Consider the following 7500-nt stretch of genomic DNA (forward strand, 5'->3'; position numbering starts at 1 on the left):
CAACAGCAAGGTCAGCTATTCAGCCAGTGTCTTCTACAACAGCAAGGTCAGACATCCAAAGCCAGCGATTTCTACAACAGCAAGGTCAGTCCTCCAGAGCCAGTGTATTCTACAACTGCAAGGTCAACCTCCTCCAATGAAAGCCAGTGTTGACTCAGTCTCAAATAAACATGAATATGAGCAACCCCATTGTTGTCTTCTTTATATTCAAGTGCAAGCCTGTAGTCTCTTGTCTCTCAATCCAGGTGATGTCACTGCATCATCAAGCCCATTGTTGTATTCTCTTTATATTCAAGAGCAGCAAGCCTGTGTTCTCTTCAATCAAGGTGACTGCTTAATCAAGCCCATTGTTGTCTTCTTTATATTCAAGTGCAGCTAGTCTGTGTTCTCTTCAATCAAGGTGACTGCTTAATCAAGCCCATTGTTGTCTTCTTTATATTCAAGTGCAACTAGTCTGTGTTCTCTTCAATCAAGGTGACTGCGTCATATAGCACATTGTTGTCCTCTTTATATTAAAGATTTTCAAATGAAACCTGTGGTCTCGTCTTAATTGCAGTAGAAGCATATCATCCTCAATTATTGATCAAAAAAAGTTGTGATTAGAAAATCTTTATGAATCTTTTTTAAGACTGCTTCCGCTGGGTATTCTCTGCAACTTGAAGAAGCTATACTAGCATCATCAGAGCTAAGCTAACTGCATTAGCAAGGCCATTCAATTGTTGTCTGTCTTTCTAGTCAAGTGCAAGACTGTGGTCTCACTCTCTAGTCTCTCACTGTGCCACGGTTGCCAACTTGCCAGTGACACCCTACTGATACTGGGGTGTGTGGTAGTATAATCTCCTCATTTTCTGTGCCAGCTTGCAGTGTGTGCAGTAGACTCTGGAAGTTTAAATCTCCTCATTTTTTGTGTCAGCTGGTATTGTGTGCGTTGTACATAAAATTCAAGATGAGTTCTGAAGAGCTGTCTTTGTCCAACAATAATGATGAGGTTGATGTTGCTACTGAATTGTTGGTGCCAAAAGAAAAATTCAACATCAGTTGTTTGGGAATATTTTGGATTCAGAAAAGAGGATGTGAAACAGAACCAAGTAATCTGCAAGACTTGTGGAACGAGTGTTGCAGCAAAACAAAGTAACACATCAAACCTGTCCCAGCACCTTAAACAGCGGCATAAGGAAATCTTTGAACTATGTATGGCAAAAAAAAAAAAAAAACCCTGGTAGAGAAAAAAAAAACACAAACAAGCGGTGAATCTAAAGTTGAACAGCAACAATCAATCATAAAGGCATTTGCAAACATCACCATATGCGAAGACCTCAATAAGGCATAGAGAAAGAACCAACGCTATTGCATATTATATATGCAAAGACATGGTGCCTGCATACACGGTTAGTAAAGAAGGCTTCAAAAGAATGATACACACACTCGACAAGAGATACCACATGCAATCTCAGTAGTTGCAATCCCAGAAAGAAGTCAGTAGTTGCAATACCAGAAACATATGCAAAATGCAAAGCTATAGTTGAATCTGAGATAAAACAATTGCCCTTGTCAGTGCCACATCCCCCATGTTTTCATGGACAGTCACTCAGGTAAATAACCAACACATGCAGCAGTGTGCATTGTAATAGCTTTACTGTACAACACATATCATGCTGCTGGACACTCAGCACTTATCAGGTTTCTCCATGCATGCAATGCATACACTGCTTCATATGTTACTCATACCACAGCTAGACTGACTGCCCAAGAAAACAAAGGACAATGTGGTAAGAACTGGCCAGCTATTTTCATTTCAATTAGCTGTGTGTGTGTTAAATTTAGTTGGTTGTGTTATTTATTGTACTAGTTACTCTAACTATAACTGGTTTTCTACGTCTTAGTGTTCTGTACTACAACTATAGCTGTAAAAATGAATGTACTATGACAGGCTGCAGGATGTCTGCATTGTATTACCTTTACTTAGAAACAAAAATAAAGCTGCTGGACAGTCCTCAGTCAGCACTTCAGGTTTCTACATGCACACTGCTTCATATGTTACTCTTACCACAGCTAGACTGACTGCCCTACAAAACATGGGCAATGTGGTAAGAACTGGCCTTCTAATTTCATTTCAATTAGCTTTGTATGTGTTGAGTTCACTTGTTTGTATTATGTACTACTAACCTCCTGTACTATAACTGTTCTTAGTGGTCTTTTATATAGTAGATCTACTACTACAGAATAGCTGTGACTAGTGTGTGATGTGGATGTAATATGACCGGTTGCAGGATGTCAGGATTGACCTTGTCAATGCCACATTCCTCATGTTTCCCTGGACAGTCACTCATAAAATGAATAACACATGCAGCAGTGTGTGCATTCATTGTACTGAGTAACTTAAATGCACTTATATATATATATATATACACACACACACACACAGTACAGAACTTCACAAATCATACTGCTGTAAAGACAGCAATTTTCAGGTTTCTCCATGCTTACACTGCTTCATATGTTAATCATACCACTGCCCACAGTTACAATGACTGTCCAAGAAAACATGACAATGTTGTGTGTCATAAGACCTAATAACTGGCTAGTGGTTACTATTTAATCACATCACAGGCAGCAAATTTTATTTTAACTATTTTTGTTTTGTATTTTTATGCTCCAAGAGTGTATTGGACATTGAGAAACATGTACATTAAGATTCTGTAGAGTTAAATGATTTTTTTAATGCAAAATGAAGGTGTTAGTCATTTATAAGAAAATCGTAATTTAAAAAAAAATAAAAAAATGTTTGTCCATATCGCCCAGCCCTACTTTGTTCCCATTGTATGTTGTTGTTGTTGAAGCGATACCTATGTAGGCGTCTAGAGAACTACATGGTAGGAAATAGTGCTGCCATCCAGTGTTCTTGCAATTGGATAACTTTCTTGCAAAACTGCTGCCATATAGTGCTCCAGAAATGATCACACTCATTAGCTTATGTCCCTGCTTTTTAACAAAAGAAACTTAAGAGAAAGAACATTTGATAATAGAAGTAAATAAAAAAGAAAGTATTAATGGTGGCGCAAAAATAGAATACCGATTCCCAAAAAAATGGGGAGGAGTTGTAAAAGGTTATGTGACTCTAAAAATACAACACTATAAAAACAATAATAAAAATGTTATTATCTCACACGAGAGTATAGCCTCATGGCTAGTAGCAGCACATTCTGAAGAAAGAACAAAAAGAAAGAGAGAGGTCAAATAAAATAACAGATGAATAATTTATTAGTAGGTTATACAATCTTAAAACCACAAAATATCTATAATGACACCGGTGTCAATTAATACTAAATCCTAAATGAATCTAAAAATAAATAAATAAATATACAACTATATAAAATGGCCACAAATGCAGCTATGTGGCTTATAGCACCGATGGTATCTAAACCAATACTACTATGAACCTGGAAGTAATACAGATTAAAAGCCATTGAGGTAAAACTAATCTGAACTATATACTCGAATAAGTAAGCAACAAAGTCTCCAGATTGATGCTGAAATTGAAATAGCTATATCATATACTGGATCCAAATTGATACTGTGTATACATTTAAATGGTTACTTCCAGCATAACATTAGATCACAGGGGTACAAACGGATGTAGGATGTCCATTAGAAACAAGCAATCCTATTTGACGTTAATAAGGAGCAATCTTCGGCAAGATGCCCAAACAAGGACCAGTGTCCCAGGTGGTGAATAAATCAGTGTCAGTTCAGTAGGGGTACTCACAGTGCACTGCAGTGAAGGTCCGGTATAGTACCCGGTTATCCGTCTGATGGGTTTCCGCGTTCTCCAGTGATTACGTATCACTCCTTCCTGATACGGTCTATGGTATTGGTCTTATGGAATTTGCGGGTGGAGCGCTCACTTGCCAGCCTCCGGTCCCTCTTAGGGTTGCTCTCAGCAACCTCCGATATGTAAGTTGTGAGTATTAGAAGCCTCTGATCTACAGAGCTAAGAATTCTCTGCTCGGTGAAACACTGCTTCCTTTCTGCTATCGAGTACTCAGGTTCTACGCGTTTTGGCTTGGCGCCTTTATCAAGATACCTGATGGAGTGGATTTTTCGCCTTTTAAAGCCCTTGAGTGTACACCCTTAACTTTTTTAACCAATTCAATACTCAATTTGATCAGTTCATTGAGTTCTACAGCTGGGATTTCCAAATCCGTTCACATTGTTTCTTACAGTGATATTACCTTAATAATAATTATACTCTTTCAATTCATCTTACGAGAAAACTGTTAAATTCAATATTGCATACCTCAGGTCATAATATTAATATATGAATAAAAAAAAATAATCTATGTTTGTTAAAAATATGCCTAATTAAAGTTAATACAAATAGATGTGCAGAGAATAAAACACAAGTTTATATATTCAAATAATAACAGATATTGTAAAGGACTAAACTAAGCAGTGTGTGGTGTATTTAAGCACATACTCAAACAATATTGGCGACCAATGTGACAAAGAGGCGTCATAATGGGACTGACTATCCCTTGGGATACAAAAACTAAAATGGAGGGGTTCTCTCGTCTATAAGTGGCATTACTATAATATAAACAATAAATGTGTGAAAGAGGACATACAAATGAAGAGAACTATTAATGTGGAAATGGTAAATAGTCTCAAAAACTGAACCTAAATGTTTATATAAAATTGTACAGGTACTAGTTACAGTATATAACAGACCTATGGAATAAGCTGATTGTAGTAAACTAAGTCTTCATAATTTGAATTCTTAGATATTAACTAATTATGGTATTTAAATCTAGTTCACTATTAAGTCCTTCAGGATGTAAGGTTCCTAATCTATAAATGAATTGGGCTTCTTGGTGTAGTAATCTTTATTCCATATTACCCCCTCTCCCATCCTCGTGAATTTTCTTAATCCCCCAGTAAATCATATCTTTGGGATTCCCCTATGTTTTCCAAAAAATGTTTGTATAATCTAGTGTCTTCTTTTTCTAGTTCAATGCATCTTATATGCTCTCTTATTCTGTCTTTCAGTTTTCTGCTCGTTTGACCTAAGTATTGTAATTTGCACGAACATTGTAACAGATAGATGACATTGTGGTCAGTGCATCTAATGACCTCTTTAATTCTAAAAATAGAACTGTAGATTTTACCATTTTAGTTTTTTTACTAAATTTACATGATTTACATTCATGACACGGGAAGTAACCTTCAATTTTTTCCCTATTTAAGTCTTGATCTAAATAATAGAAGTAAATAAGAAAGCCATTTAAAATTTGATAATAGAAATAAGAAAGTCGTTTAAAATTGCTGAAATCATTTAAAAATCTGAATCATGAAACAAAAATTAGATGGGGAAGTAAAAATTAAACTTGCATGATTCAGATAGAGCATGTAATTTTAAGACTTAAATTCACTTCCATTTTCAAATCCCTTGTTGAAAAAGAATACGCACATATCCTACACTAGTGGGAGATAGCTGCTGATTGGTACCTGCACACATTTGTCTTTTGCGATTGACTGACTAGATGTGTTTATCTTGCTGTCAGTAGTGCAATGCTGTTCTATCAACAAAAATGCGGGGTTTCCTGTCCCTTAAAAAAAAAAAAAAAAAAAATACAAAGAAACTAAGCAAAATTGAGATTTTTTTTTAAAATTGCAAGCTCTTTCCAATCCATTTGAGTTTCATTTTTACTTCACAGTCCCACTAATACAATCTTCAATTGTTTTTTTGGTTACGATATACACTGTACTTTTGATTTTATAATCTGTTTATTTTATTAGTCACTATAATGTAATCTATTTGTCCTCCTCGCATGCAGAAATTGAGTTTACGTCCCTTAACAAGATACACAGCTACCAAGGTAAAATTTGCCTTTAGAGAATCCCGTCAAGGACTTCATAGCACTGATGGATAATTTTTTTTAAATTTGTTTGAGAATCCGTTTACAACACATAGAATTGCAATGCAGAAGAACACAACAAATATAGTTAAATCAGATTCACAGATTAACCATAAAAACGGTGTTAACAATAGAAAATTAACCTTTTGTCACTGTATTTAGCCGATTATTTCTCCGCAGTAGGATTAAGTAGTGTAAAAATAGTACTTTACTACGCTGCTTCCCTAAGATATAGGGCGAGTTTTATTGTGCTCCTTTTTTTGTGAGGTGTTAGAGTGTGTTTGGGTGTATTGGTCCCACAATGCTTAAGTTTCCATAAATGTATCTCTTTTACCTAGTTTAAAAGGAGCTGTACTCCTCTAGTTCTTATAAGTTCTGTAACTTTTTTCTTCCACATTACTAAGTCGGGAACTTCCCGTGACTTCCAATTCTTGGCAATCAATACTCCTACAATAGCACTGATGGATATTTTTATAGAATCTTGTGATAAATAAAATTTAAAAAAACAATTAGTAACTAGTAATACAAACAGTGATTTAATACAAATACAAGGTGGTGTCCATATAGCTTTCTACAAATAGTATTTTCAATTATATAAGGATTTGCCAATGTCTATAAATGGAGGAAGTAGAAAAAGACAAAATATGTCCTTATATTTTTTTAAGGTAGATTTTTAGGCACATTTTTACTTGTCAAGTAGAGCAGACTTTGCTGTAGATTGCCAGCAACCTTTGTGATTTCAGGGTCACATGCTTCCCACTCCACTCAATCCACCCTAACCAGGAATGATCAACTTGAGAGGGTAGTAATATTATTCTGGCAGTGCCATTTGTGATGCATAGCCATTTCCAGTTATAAAATTGTGTCAACTTTCTACATTAAACATTTTATTGGAAAAAAAAAAAAAAAAAAAAAAATACAACATCTCAGATTTGCTGCTTGGTCTATTACATTCACACAAATAGGCAATACAGTGGTACCAAAGGTAGCAGTTGTTTTTATGCTTAGACAGAGCATGTAATTTTAACACGTGACCCTGCAATGCTATAAAACTTCACTTACCTGCTTTCCTCTATTCAATCCCGGTGGTTCCTAGACATATTTTGGTGGGGCTAACAAATTGTAATAAAATAAAATCTATGCTATGAAGTTGATTCACTAAAGCTTACATGTATATTTACTTATTTTGATCCAAATGCACAGAATAACAAACAATTGTCCGTGTGTGTATATTGCAATTCTCCCTATCGGCTTTGCACCCAGGCAGGCCTAAATCACTGAAAGCTGTGCTGGTGAGTACCCAGTACTGTGAGTTTTGCACAGGAAATAACAAAACGCCTGTATCATCGTTGTTTGTATCTCAGTTTGTTTGGTTAAAGACATGCATTGTATGGCTGTAGGGTAGGGACCAACAGAGGAAGAGACCTTGACATCACCATTTGGCCAAATGCTGTAACTAACTCATTTTGTTTTTAATCTAGATATGGAAGTGCCCAGAATTGTGACTTTTGCACTCAATTATCAATATATATATATTTTATTCTCCAAGCCACTCAATATAACAAAAAAATATTTTTATAAAAAT

The 7500-nt window shown here is 35.5% G+C and overlaps 1 protein-coding gene across 1 annotated transcript in view; it reads right to left on the bottom strand.

Moving 5' to 3' along the window:
* The window catches only part of CILK1 (ciliogenesis associated kinase 1), a 249510-nt gene that overhangs the window by 227226 nt on the left and 14784 nt on the right, over positions 1-7500 (bottom strand). The window lies entirely within an intron of this gene.

This window comes from Bombina bombina, chromosome 4, assembly GCF_027579735.1.
Source record: "Bombina bombina isolate aBomBom1 chromosome 4, aBomBom1.pri, whole genome shotgun sequence".
Lineage (NCBI taxonomy): Eukaryota > Metazoa > Chordata > Amphibia > Anura > Bombinatoridae > Bombina > Bombina bombina.